Genomic DNA, 15,297 nt, shown 5'->3' on the forward strand with positions numbered 1-15,297 from the left:
TCTATGTTTTAACGCTCATCACAAACATAACTGGAGTTATGTTTTGTTTCTTACACACATGTTTAACACACACACCCTTAATATTTAGTCTGAGTTCTTCTCTCAAATAGAAACAAAAAATGTGTTTAAACTTGTGATGTCATATGGTAATACAGGAAGTGCTCCACTGTGTTTTTAAACTCCATACACCTTCACTAGAATCATTTGGATCATTTTAGCTCTGAAATTGCCAGTCTATACTAACTAAAAGATAAGAGGTAGATGTTAACGTGAAAACTACTGCTTCATGACATCACAGGGTGAAACAGCATTATGTGGAAGATGTGTGGATAAAACACAACTCCACAAATGTTTTTGAGGAGGTAACAACGGTAAAACATGGCTTAAAGCTCACAAGAGTCATTTTTTGTAATATAGGACCTTTAACGTGCATATGACAGGTTTTCATATTTTTCTAATTCTGACTTGGTTTGGTAAGATAGTGACTTGAATAAGACTAAAGTCACTATCTAGCATTAGCTGACAGTTTTTTCAGTAAGTCATTCTTATTGATCACAGGTTCCTGAAAATGTGTGACTGAAATATATTTTGTATTATTACTACTACTACTACTACAATAGCTACTCCTGTTTATATAGTTACGACAGCTTTTGGCTACTACTGCTGCTAACACTGCTTCTACGACTAGTACTACTACCAGCAGCAGTAGTGGTAGTGCTGCTACTTACTAATAGATGTAATACTGCTGATACTAGTAGTAATAGTGATAGTAGTAGTAGTAGTAGTAGTAGTAGTAGTAGTAGTAGTAGTAGCAGCAGCAACTGTGAGACCCTGGGAATATCAGGTTCCACAGTGGGTTGGCAGTGTCAAAAACTGTTGTTGTGTCCTTAGGCAAGACACTTCCCCCACATTGTCAAGTATGAAAGAGGTGTGTGAGTGTTGGTCGTGGTCAGGGCCTGATGGCTCAGATTGGCTCCCTGACTTCAGTCAGTCTTAACACCACCAAGTGCTCTACTGTTACTCCTGCTACTAATACTACTACTGCTACTATTCCTATTGTGATGTAGTGTTTCCTGTGAGTTCATGTGTGTGATAGAGTCAGATCATGTGCTGACCAGACCATCAGCAGTAACGTGCCCCTTCTCTTCCCCTCTCTCTCTCCATCTCTCTCTCCTCTTTACCCTGCTTTCCCTATATCCCTTTTCTCTTCTCTGTCTCTCTCTCCCTGTGTCTCTCTCACACCCTAGTCCTCACTCTCTCTCAAGTCCCCCCTCCTCTTTCTCTGTCTCTCTTTCTCTCTCAATACCCCCCACCCCCACCCCCCACCCCACCCTCACCCTTCTCTCGCTGCTGTAATGAGTCCAGAATGGCCCATGCGCTCGGCTCTGCACAGCCTCTGCTCTGCTCCGCTTCGATGCCGCGTTCATAACTCTCCTTTAGAAAATTTATGAATATGAACGATGCCGAGCGCTGTGCTGATGAGTTATGGAAGCGGTGCGCTGGGAAGCTCATTGGTCTGTGCGTGTGTGTGTGTGTATGTGTGCGCGTGTGTGTGAGTATGGGGAGGGGGTGCACAGTCTGTCACAGGGCTACCTCATTATGGTAGTCTTTAATGGGGACTTGTAAGACGGATGGGTGTGTTGGCACCGGGCGCAGAGTGAATTTGAAAATATCCAATCGTGACATCACTTTAGTCTTTACTTACTTTGTGTTGTGGTGAAATTGATGTGAGGGACTGTATTTCCTCTTAGTTCATCCCTCCTGTCACCTGTCAATCACTTGTCAGCCAATTGCAGCCTGTCACCTGCCTGTTCACTGCTCAACTTGTTCATGTAAATGCACTCTCTCTCCTTCTACATACTCGCTCCATCTCCATCGCAGCAGCAGAACCATCAGCCTCTTCAGCCTCTCAGTCTTCTCCTCTTCATCTCCAGTGTCTAGGCTCTATATCCTCTGCTTAAAATTTAGTTGAAGACAAAATACAGGATTGATTATGAGCTGTAATGTGGCCGTTTAGTACCTATTTAAGGAGACTTGTTATACCAAATTCTGTTTATAATGGTGTTTCTTCATCATCTCACACTTTCTGAGCATCCTAATTATTTACCACGATCAGTTTATAAGTGCTTTTGACAACAGAGCAGAGTGGAGCTGTTTTGCTGTGACGGTAAAGTTAATAACAACTAGCTTGCTAACGTGCACTTCCTGATTATCAGACAAAAATGCATGATAATTAGATGCAGACAATAGCTGACGTATTTTGAGAGAGCTGTTAACACAATATACAGTGGGGCAAAAAAGTAGTCAGCCACCAACCGTGCAAGTTCTCCCACTTAAAAAGATGAGAGGCCTATAATTTTCATCATAGGTACATTTCAACTATGAGGGACAAATTGAGAAAAAAAAAAATCACTTTGTCTGATTTTTAAAGAATTTATTTGCAAATTATGGTGCAAAATAAGTATTTGATCAATAACAAAAGTTTATCTCAATACTTTGTTATACTTTGTTATATACCCTTTGTTGGCAATGACAGAGGTCAAAGGTTTTCTGTAAGTCTTCACAAGGTTTTCACACACTGTTGTAGGTACTTTGGCCCATTCCTCCATGCAGATCTCCTAGAGCAGTGATGTTTTGGGCTGGGCAACACGGACTTTCAACTCCCTCCAAAGATTTTCTATGGCATTGAGATCTGGAGACTGGCTAGGCCACTTCAGGACCTTGAAATGCTTCTTACTTGTTTGGGATCATTGCTATGCTGAAAATGAAAAAAAAAAAAAGTCATGCTGAAAGACCCAGTCACGTTTCATCTTCAATGCCCTTGCTGATGGAGGGCCATGTATCTCACGATCCATAGCCCCATTCATTCTTTCCTTTACACGGATCAGTCGTCCTGGTCCCTGCAGAAAAACAGCCCCAAAGCATGATGTTTCCACCCCCATGCTTCACAGTAGGCATGGTGTTCTTTGGACACAACTCAGCATTCTTTCTCCTCCAAACACGACAAGTTGAGTTTTTAAGAAAAAGTTCTATTTTGGCTTCATCTGACCATATGACACTCTCCCAATCCTCTTCTGGATCATCCAATGGTCTCTAACAAACTTCAGACGGTCCTGGACATGTACTGGCTTAAGCAGGGGGACACGTCTGGCACTGCAGGATTTGAGTCCCTGGTGGTGTAGTGTGTTAGTGATGGTGCCTTTGTTACTTTGGTCCCAGCTCTCTGCAGGTCATTCACTAGGTCCCCCGTGTGGTTCTGGGATATTTGCTCACCGTTCTTGTGATCATTTTGACCCCACAGAGTGAGATCTTTCGTGGAGCCCCAGATCGAGGGATATTATCAGTGGTCTTTTATGTCTTCCATTTTCTAATAATTGCTCCTACAGTTGATTTCTTCACACCAAGCTTTTTACCTATTGCAGATTCAGTCTTGGTGCAGGTCTACAATTTTGTTTGTGATGTCCTTTGACAGCTCTTTGGTCTTGGCCATAGTGGAGGTTGGAGTCTGACTGTTTGAGGTTGTGGACGGGTGTGTTTTATACTGATAAGGAGTTCAAACAGGTGCCATTAATACAGGTAATGAGTGGAGGACAGAGGAGCCTCTTAAAGAAGAAGTGACAGGTCTGTGAGAGCCAGAAATCTTAGTATACTGATGAATTTACCAATTAATTCATTAAAATCATTTCCCCCCCATTTTGTCTCTCATAGTTGAAGTGTACCTATGATGAAAATTAGAGGCCTCTCTCATTTCTTTCTCTTTTTAAGTGGGAGAACTTGCACAATTGGTGGCTGACTAAATACTGTTTTGCCCCACTGTATCTGTACTGTACTCACTACCCATTGTTATGTACTTTGATATATTTCAACATACACTGTGATTGCAGATCGATAGCGCAGGGCTTATTTTCTTACCAAAAAAAAGCAAGGAAAAAAAAAACTCTAAAACTATAAATCAATTGCCACTGCAGTTTTGTTTCAGTTTTTGTTTTGTGTGGACAGGCCCAATAAAACCAGGTGAACAAATCAACAATCTGCAAATTCCATCATAGAATTTTGACCTGTTTCCAACTCCTTTTAAACTATGGGGATTCTGGAGTGTTTGTGATATCACGTGAACTCAAACTATCTGTTCAATATGGAATCATCACCTAAGTACTTGTGGAAGTATTAGAGCTAGCTTACATCCCCAGTAGAGCGGCAGCCGGATTTGTGAGGGTCTCTTAGCTGTAGGATTTTCTTGGATTTTTGGCTCAGAGTGTTTGTTTTAGCAGTAAATCAGCCCGCCCTGAAGTCAGTGAGGATCCCCTAAACCCTTTTTATAGAAATATCAATAAAACAACACTTATGAGAGAGTTAAACAGCGTTAAGTCGACACACGGAGCAGAGTTATGTACAGTGTAGATGTATGCGTCTGTGTGCTTGGCTGCTTTGGGTAAACACGGGGTTAATAGGGCATGGGCTGTGGAAGGGGGGGTTGTCTCTGTTTGTGGATATTGCACTAGGACGGCAGAGTGGTTAGCACCATCAAGTCATAGGAGATTGGCACTGGGGCTAACCACTTTGTGACGTTCTTTGCGTTTAAGTTCTCATTCATAGCCCATACTCAATATATGTGTTCTTGAGTATGAAAAAAGGCTGATGAGTAAATTGAATGATCTACTACAGACTAGAGATACTCAATAATCTAAAGAAGAACATTTTCATATAATGGTGCAACAGCAGAATGACAAAAAGTCCAATAATAAGCCACATTCCAGGTTTGACTCCACTGTCTGGGCGGGTTTCCTCCTGGCACTTCGGTTTCCTCCATCAACCCAAAACATGCACATTAGGTCAAATTCTCCAGTGAAGGTAGTTCGGACCAAGACTACCTCAAGATCTGGAGATGGGCCCCTGAGTGCTGCACTGTGGTCCTCACTGCTCCAGACAAATTGTTGTGGAAGTTTAACATTGAAGACTATACAAGGTACATTTAGATAATCCTTAAAGTTATTTCATTCTAAATATTATTGACATGTGATGTACACATATATTCAGATCCACTTTAAGCACATTTTCCTCCCTCATAATACCTTGTTTTACCTTGTGACAAAGTGAGCCCTTATCCCATTAATCTCACCTTAATTTGTTTATATTAATTTTCTACAATTTTTCAATATTCAGGTAAACAACTATCCTGACTTTGTTTTTTAGTCTTTTAGTTAGTCTGCCTTCTGTTAAGTTTCAGTTAAACACCACACTTACACCAGTTAGTTTAAATACATTTTATTTGGTTAAACTTATTCAATTCAGTTAAACACATCCATCCATCCTTACCTGAATCTCCACATGGTTCAGACAAAGAGGGGTGTGTCCTATGTCGGGCATTTTTAAAGCCTTGGATGAGGTCGTGGGCTGGACTATGTGGAGGGAAGAACCGGTTTAAGTTCTGTTTTTTGTTTCAATGTCTTTGTGTATTTTGTTTCAACATTTAACTGTTTATAGTTTTATTTTAAACACTTTTTGGTTAAAGGGATTTAGGCCCTCAAAGGTACGCAGTATGTTGTGAAATCCTGCTAAAGTTAAGTCTACAGCACCAGTGAAGTAAATGGTATTTACTGCCTGTTTCAGAGGGTATATAAGCAGTGTGAGTTAGTCTTTTGTGGAGAACATCAGTGTAGCCCGGTAAACGTCGGGTTTTCCCTCAGTTTTGTTACGTTCTGTTGCTTTTGCTTAAGATGAGCACAGATATTTATTTTTTTTTTGTAAATATGTATTATTTATACCACGGCTTACCACGATGATCTGCAGTAAATGCTGTTAATTGGGAAATTTTCTGAGTCTGCCTCCTGCTTTTGACCACATTGGCCAGCCTCCCCACACACCTCATGATGTCATTAGGAGGCTAGAGTGGTCTTCCATGTTTAACGTGGTAACATCAACATTACTTTGCACATGTGAAGGCTCAGTCCAAAAGTTTTAAGCTCTCTCTTTAAAATTCATGAAAAAAACAAAATTAATTTAAACAACACATTTTCAGGAGCCTGTGATCAGTGTGAGAGTTGGTCTGGTTTAGGCATTTGATTTTCAAAACATGTGAGAGTAACTGAAAAACTGTTGGCAAATGCTAGCTAGCTTGGGACTAATGTTATTCCAGGGGAATTTGTTTAACAATAAAACAGCTCACCTGTTGTAGTTCCAAGTCATTTCTTTATGGTCAAATTCTGTTTAGATAAAGCTCATATTACACTCTAACTTAAGTAACAGTGCTTTAGACAGAGCAGTGCCTCCAGTTAGCATCACTCCCCAGGGAATGTTTATGACATGACATGAAGTATAAATAGGAGCGATAGAATAGTCCAGTGTAGAGTATCTAGAAATCCATTGTGTTATAACGATACCCACTGGTGTATCTTGCCACATGCTTCAAACTGCAAAGCTGCACTTCTACCACCAGGTGTCGCCAACACGTCTATAGACTTCACCCATATTGTAACCGTGTGAGAGTATCTACCTCTTGTAAATGCATGTGTAGCCTGGTGCTGTCAGTGCTATAGATTTACAGGTCCCAGCGGCCCCGGGCCCCTCCCTTTTGGCTGTGAGGGCTCCTGGCAGCGGTGTGGGGGGAGGGGGGGCACTTCTGGATTTAATGAAGGCGGGACCCTGGAAGACCTCTCAGAACCATCACAATCATCCCGGGTCAGCCACACATGTTTTATGATCCGGCTCCCAGGGGCCCGGGAACAGGGATCAGAGCCGATGTTGCACGTCGATTGGTCGAGCCTGGAGCCGTGCAATCCCGGGCGTCTGATAGGTCGAGAAATCTGTGTATCCTTGAGGCGAAAATTCTCAGGACTTTAACTGTTTGCTTGCACACTATGCGTTTAACAATCCCGAGTTCAACACAGGTTATCCAATTTACATGTCGAGTCAAATGGAAAACAACATCGTAATTCGCGCAAAGAAATGCAATGCTTTCCAGTGGCCCTATTCCCTTAACGGTCTCATCTATCAATCTGTCATTCACACGTTTATGTTTGCAAATGGTCAAACATTTGAGAACTCAATGCATCGTGGAATTATTGTGAAGAAGTTACGCTTGTACTTTATGTAGTGAGAAAAAAGAAGACAATGTATTTAGCACAATTTATACAGAAATGACAACAAAATGTTCTGTCAAATGCTTTTTTTTTGGTGAAAGCTCTGTTCCTGCGTCCAGATAGAACCCAACAAATGATCTTGCATTCTACAGAACAGCAGCAACACAACGTCCATGATATTTACGTGCATGTCAGGAAAAAAACAGATAACTGGATTTGCCCAGTTCAAGTCGACGAATTGAGGTGTCGTGAATCGAATCTCAAAGATCCCAATAAAACATCTGGAGAAGCCAGTACATACTCAGATACCAGCTGCATGTAACTACGCTGTCTGTTTTACAATAGGCACAGACCAGGAGAGGCGTTCAACTGCAAGAGGTAAGAAACTGACAGGAAGATATTATAGAAGTCGTGGAAAGTGTATTCACTACTTTGTTTTAGATTGGGGCTTGGACTACTTTGTTTTAGATTGGGACTTGGATTCTGTTCTTTGACCTAATGTAAACTGGGACTAGAGGTTTCTGACTGGGTTTTGGACCAAGATGATTTGAATTTGATTATTTAGCACATTCAGATTTCTCTATGCATGTAAACTTAGCAAGTGTAGCAGTGCCAATGATTCGAGCTGTGACTCACAAAAGTGAAAGTGTGTGGTTTGATCCTAGGTACCATCAGTTCATACTGTTGTTATGTCCTTGGGCAAGTCACTTACCTTGCCTAGTGTAGAGAACAATGACTACAGTGTGGTGCTTTGAGAGACTTGTGAAGTCTATAAAGTGCAATACAAAAGTTAGGCAGGTCTAATCTAACCTCATCTAATCCATTCTTTGTGAAGTTTGCATGTTCTCCCTGTTTTGCATCATCTTCAGTCAGCCTCAAACAAATATAGCTGGCTAATCCTTGAGCTATACTCCCGACCAAGATCCAGCTCAAGATCTGGAGATGGGTCCCTGGGGCTGGTGTTACACTGCGGTCACACGCACTGGAAGGATGGGTCAAATGTAACTTTCTTCTCTTAAGTGGTTACTGGAGCACTTACTGTGTTTCAGTCACTTCTATATCAAACTAACTGTCCAGTGTTCATCCACACCTTGAGACCTGCATCTCTGACGATATCTTAAAGGCACACTATGTACTTTTCTGGTTGAGCAAAAGAGCATTAAGGTCAAGCAACCAGCTCTTGCTGAAGTCTCCAGAGCCGGGCTCAAACACTGGGGTCATGGGGCTTTCTCTGTCGCTGGCCCCAGACTTTGGAACAAACTGCCTCCTGATTTGCCACTATCACCAACTTTGACCTGTTTAAATCCAGATTCAAACATATTTATTCACATCGGCTTTTAACACTTAGTAATGCAGAGACACTTTGTACAATTTGTCTTTATTTAATTCTTCAATTTTTTGAATGTTCTTTTATTGTGTTGGTTTTATTGGAAAGCACTTTGATCACCTTGAGTGTTGTAAAGGGCTCTATAAAGAAAGTTTGATCGATTGATTGATTGATTTATTGATTGATTGGATGACTGATTGAGGGCCTGTCACCTGCTTGTCTCCACAGAGTTGTCATGGATTTGCCTGGAATATTCCACAGTATAGCAATGAACGTATCTCTGGCATTAATTTAGTCGTGGTGTTTTTATTGCTCAAAAATCCCTAGAAAAACATGCCTTCTTACTCTGAGTGGGGCGACCTTTACACAGATCTGACCTGGCAATTGGCATAGTGGCGCCAATTGACACTTTGCAGCTGATGTCATCCACATTTCATGAAAGTGTGAAGCTAACTCAGACACTGTTCAGTCTGAGGCTTTATTTGTCTTTAATTTGAGCTTTATTTTAACACGATCTGACCAGAAAGAGGCGACTTAGCTGAAGAACTACAACTGGTGAGCTGATTTGTGCTGCTAAACAAGTGACTCGATTAGCATTACAGTCACAAGTTACTCACTCTCACTTTGTTGTTGAAAATCAAACTTCTAAACAGGACCAGGGACACTCATATTGATCACAGACTCCTGAAAATGTGTTGTTTAAATTAATTTTGAAGACACACACAGAGAGAGAGAGAGATCTTAAAACTTTTATTGCCAGTTTGCTGCCGAACATTCCATCATAGCCATACATGTAGGACACCCCAGCGTGAGGCCATTGCAAAGTATCAATGCTCCCTTAACTGTGTAACATTAAATACAAAGCAATAATACCTCCATAGAAACAAGCAAAAAAGTTCCACAGTACACCTTTAACTGTTGCTATGATGTTCTTCCCATGTTTCTTTCTATTTTTAGTCCATGAAATCCTCTTGTAAATAATGTAACGTGTAATAGCTAATAAAGCCTTTCTAAGCCTCTACATGTGATTTATAGAGTGCATTCCCTCCAGTCCAGTACTGCTCTCCTCATAAGAGCTGGGCTTATTGACAAATACATCTTTTAAAGGGGACGAACATCTGCTCCACATTAGCACAGTGACTATACCGTGTGCCAAAAGTGTGCTTTAACTACAACAAGAGGAGATTTAGCTTCGGTTCTCAGGCCCGCGGCAGCTCTGTGTCACTGCTAACTACATGCTAACAGCTGAGGAAAGTCTCAGGTGGTGATATGGAGAGGAGGAGACGGAAAGGCTAAGGAGGAGGATGGTTCTGCTGCTGTGGAAACTGATTTTTACTGTCTTAAAAAAAATGCCGTTAAAGTAATGCTAACAACAACTAGCATGCTAATGTGCACTTCCTGATTAAAATACCAGACATTAAAATGCTTAATAGATGCAGACTGCACACAATGGATATATTTTGACCTCAAGATCTACTTACACAATATACATTATCTGTGCAGAGGAAACACAGACACATTTTGCTCAAAAACACAGAATTTTTTTTAGTCAAGTTTTAGCTGAAAACTAAAATACCAATACCATTATAATTTAGTCCAGTGTTTCCCAACCAACACGTTACAGGGGGTACTTTAAATGGTTTGTGATTAAATAAATAAATAAAAATGAAGATGCATGTAGTAAGGATATTCTGGAGGATTTTGCACGTCAATATTATTAAAACAAGGAAACGTCTATAATTGACAATATATTTGTATAGTAAACAGATTAATTTGCTTGGAACTTGAGTTAGGGGGTACTTATAGAGTTTCAAAGTAAGTTTAGTGGTATTTGAGACAAAAAGGTTGAGAAACACTGATTTTGTCAATTAAATAATAAAAACATCAGTACTTTTAATCAACGAAAATGTCTACTTTTAGTCTTAATTTAAAGGGAAAAAATCACATGAAAGCTATGTCAAAAATATCTTAGTTGACAAAATTAACATTGGATGGAGTTAAGAAGGAGGGATAATTGCAGCTGTAATGGTATGGAAAAAGGGAGTAGAAAGTTTATTTTATTTATTTATTGGTTTATTTGACAGGGACAGTGTACATTAATAGCATTGCTGCAAATGCACCAGAATTAGCCAAAAGGCTATTTTTCATCCGTTGTCCCTGGACAGATGGCAAACCTGTCTCCCTAAAAACAAGAGTAAAATATTATAAAGTGCATATAAGTGCATCTTTGAATGACTTGACAGATGATTGGCTGAGCAAAAATAGCACGTTCTGATTGGCTAAGATTGATAAGAAGTAACAGTCTTCCTGGTTGAATTTTCACTTTTGACAAGACGTGCCCATATATTATTAGAATTGGATTGTTTTTATTGTATTTGTTTAAGAGTCCTCCCTTCATATAAATGTATTTCCAGATTTAATGGACTTTTCAAAATATGTAATAATTAGCTTTAAAATAACTGAATTGCTTTCGCTGCGGTTCTCACTGAAACCCATAAATATCTCTTTGCTCATGCCAAGTTTCCATAGTTACATTTATGGAGCATATTTTCCCTATACGTCAAACCTCATAATTTTCATACAACTTGTAATGAACAATATAGTGTTTATCTCGATGGCCACACCATTACCCCCTCGTCTTCTGTACGCAATCTCAGCTTCATCATGGACCCTACCCTCTCATTTAGAGCTCATATGAGCCACATCACCAAAACATATTTTTTAACCTCCTCAACAATGCCCATCTCCACCCCAGCCTGTCTCAGACCACTGCAGAAAAACTCATTCATGCATTGATCACCTTCAGACTCGACTACTGCAGTAGCCTTCTGTACAGCCTACTCTCCACCCACCTCCAAAAACTGCAATACATCCAGAACTCTGTCACCCACCTCCTCACCCACACCCACTCCAAAGACCACGTCACACCTGTGATCAAACACCTCCAATGGCTTCAGCACAAGGTCCTTCTCATCATAACCTGGCCCCTCCCTATCTCACCGACCTCCTTCATCAGCACTGTCCCACCTCAGATTAGCTGACAAGAACCTCCTCATTCCCATCATCAGGACAAAGCACCAAAAAGCCTTCGCTGCCTCCGCCTCCGCCGTCTGGAACTCACTCCCACGACCCATCAGGACCTCGGATTCACTGCGGCACTTCAAATCACTATTAAAAACTCACCATTTCTACTGTTTCTTCTTGTTTGTAAAATGTCTTTGAGTGTCCAATGTATTAAACCTATCTACTCAATTACATGTGTTTTATTGAAAAAACATAACTTGAAAAACATACCTCCACAGAGCTGACCTGTAACTTGGCTAGTAGCATCACCTGCTATGTATATATATAGAGAGAGGTGGGTCCCCCAGGTGCTACTGTGATCAACCATTGCTCAGGTTGTCCCCATGTGGTGACACTGGAGGACAGGTCAAATGAAAAGGACAGAACTCCTTATATGGGGGATAATACAATTTATTCACAAGTTTGGTCATACCACCTTGTCACTGCCTGATCTCATCAGATCTCACAAGCTAAGCAGGGCCAGGACTGGTTAATACTTGGTTGGGAGACCACTGGGAACACCAGGTGCCACAGTGAGGCAGCAGTGGCTCTAGTGCAAACTGTTGTTGTGTCTTTAGGCAAGACACTTCACCCAACTCAGCCAGTCTAAGTGTGGTGTATAAGTGAGTGTTGGTGGTGTTGGTGGTGGTGAGGGACTGACGGCACAGATTGGCAGCATCATTTCCATCAGTCTAACCTAGGGCTTGAATGGTGCTATGTAAATCCAGTGTATTATTGTTATTATAATAGGTTCATACCCATCTCTTCATGGGGCCTGTCTGTGGACTTACAGGCTCATCCTGCTGCTTAGTTCCTGGTCGTCCACTGCTCTGACTGGTTCATTAAGCAGCCATGAAAATGGGATGACATAGAAGCAAATGAGTGCAATGAGAGCAAAAGACAGTGAATCTGTCTTTTTAGAGATGAAGACATTACCCAAAAGCAAGACTAACCCAGATCATAACCAGTACTAAACCAGGATTATTAACCTGGTCTCAATGTGAAACTAAAGGGTCTATATTATGCTTTCGTCATTAAGTAGGCTCCAGGCTATCTATCTATCTATCTATATATATATATATATATATATATATATATATATATATATATATATATATATATATATATATATATATATATATATATATATATATATATATATATATATATATATATATATATATATATATATATATATATATATATATATATATATATATATATATACACACACACACACACACACATATATATATATGTGTGTGTGTGTGTGGGGGGGGGTAATTTAGCAATTTATGTATTTACTTTTTTTTTTTTATTAAAGGTTTACTCAAACATGTGTGAATGAAACAAAACATTGTGTGTTTTTTATGAGGTAACAACATTATAACAGGACTAAAAGGTCACGAGTAAATTTTGCGCATTATAGGACCTTTAAACCAGGAATACTGGATGACCTAACACTTGTACCAGGACTTATGAAATTCCAGCCCCTCTCCTCCTGTAGTGTGATGGTCACGTGTGTGCGAACAGACAGCGGAAATGGCAGACTCCGTGACCACGCTCATTTGGTGCAAGACACACAAACACACCGGAACCGCAGCACCTCGGCTCCTAATGGACGGACGACACATACGGACTCTCCTGCTCCGTGCGCGCTCTTTCTCCTCTTCCTCATCTGTGCGTGTGCGTGCATGGCTCGGGTGGGTGCGGGGCGTTTATGGCTTTATGCTTTTATGACAGTCTTTTGGTGTCGCAGCCAAACGGACGCCCCCATTTTCCCCCATTTCCCCTTGAAGCAGCCGAGCGCATATTTTCAACACATGCTGCTCATCCGCTCGTGTGCGCCCCGCCCCCGCTTCCCACAGATCGACAGACTCACAACCCCAAAGCCGTGCCAAATATGTCGAGGCGAACGCGCTCCAACTTTCCAACCGGCTACCCTCTCTCAAATTGTGTATGAAAAACGCGCCATTGCGGTATAAATCTCCGCTTATTGTCCGCCATTGTCGCCGGTTGAGTTTAATTACGGGATAGGGCTATCAATCGTAACCGGTGGCGTCTCTCCGTTAATGAGATGTGCACCGGGAGAGCTGAGCAAGTACAAAGCAGAGGCAGAAATAGAAATAAGCAAGAAAAAGCAACAGAAACGTAACTAAATGTTGACGCTCCAAATAACGTCCCTCAGTGTTAAATACCTTTGGCCTTGGTTTTCCAGTTATGTTTTTTCCACGTAGGCAGGGGGTGGGCTGGAGGGAAATGGTTTCATTAACCAAATTAAAGCCATACTTTTAGACAATACTTTCGCTTGTTTTGGTTCGTTGCGTACATAACGTGGGTAGGAAAGTTTTGCGTGTGTTTAGCTAGTTTGGCTAGTACGAGATCAATCGCGTAATGCCACGGGGGTCATATATTTCTTGAGTGTTTTCAATGTTTTGGTCCACATATGGGTAATCATACGCCTTTCTCATATGGAATAAATGAACACTGAAAAAGCTTTCGGAACGTAAAAATGCCACAAATTAAGATTACACATTTTATTTTCAAACCACGGTCGTAATATTAACATTTTGAATTAATTATAAGAAATACACAGTTATGGCATCATGTAAGAATGCGCATACTGTGCTAGTAACAATAGGCTATTATTTGAAAACATGTTGTAGGCCATGTCAGATTTGAATGCATAGTCCCTTTGTTTAGTACTGGTTTAGTTAAATAAATAATAAATGCTATTGAATATAGACATACCCAGAGGCGCTGCGTCAAAAGAACATATATTTATTAAAAGAGTCCAGTCCGCTTACATTAAAACAGAGAAAACACGACCACAAGTAACGGACAAAAACAATACTCATAACATACAACTCATTCCTTAAGAAAGACTAACACTATGTACAATAAATTAGAAATATGCCATAAGATTAATTACGAAATGTCTATTCATTTTAATATGCATTCCCTCCCACTGAACACAAACAATGTAACTCGAGGCATGCGCAATTCATGTAAACATTTTTCGATTTGTTCTTTTTTTTTTTTAATAGTCGCCATGTATGCGTAAGGTACAGCGGAGTAGAGCGCCGTTCATTTGGAGCCCACTCGAAATGAGCTGTTGTAAACGTTGTAAAAGCCAATGTCTGTGTTTATGACGCGTCCATAAAAGTGCCAATTTGGACCGCGCCAAATGAGACACCCGGCAGCAGAGCGCACGGACTGTGGAGAGACGAAGCGCTCCGGCTGGGTAATGTACACAACTATAAACGACTAAAGTGGACAAAATACAAACACTTGGAATGAGTAGCCGGGAATGCGCAGTCGGCGTGCGTAATGAATGGGTTTCAGAATGCTGAAAATTACAATCGTTGCCACAGCGATTAACTATTTAAAACAAAATAGTCTTCAAAATGTTGCATATAATAGGAAGCTGAAACCCAAGATTAACGTTATGATGACATAGAAATGAACCCGCATTGCATAGAACAGTCATTGAAGGGTTAATGTAAAAATAGAGCCGATTATTTCATCCATTGCAACAAAAAGCATATATTTGCAAATGTTGTCATAGTAACCGGGCTCTTAACAATTTAGCCCTCTTGAAAAATTAATATATTGACAAAATGATTCTATCTGAGAAGCGAGAGCTATGTAATTGTGTGCGTAAACGTGTGATCCATTGCTCACAGTGGCGGTGCGTAAAGAGCACAGAGGAAGGCCCAATATGGCACGAAGAGGCATAAGAGGATGAGCGGGGGCTGCGTGGCGTTTGTAGGGTCTGTCTGTCTCTCTGTATAGTGCTTTAGAAAACCTGAGTGCAACAAAAGTATA

The sequence above is a fragment of the Periophthalmus magnuspinnatus genome, chromosome 8 (assembly GCF_009829125.3).
Source record: "Periophthalmus magnuspinnatus isolate fPerMag1 chromosome 8, fPerMag1.2.pri, whole genome shotgun sequence".
Classification (NCBI taxonomy): Eukaryota; Metazoa; Chordata; class Actinopteri; order Gobiiformes; family Gobiidae; genus Periophthalmus; species Periophthalmus magnuspinnatus.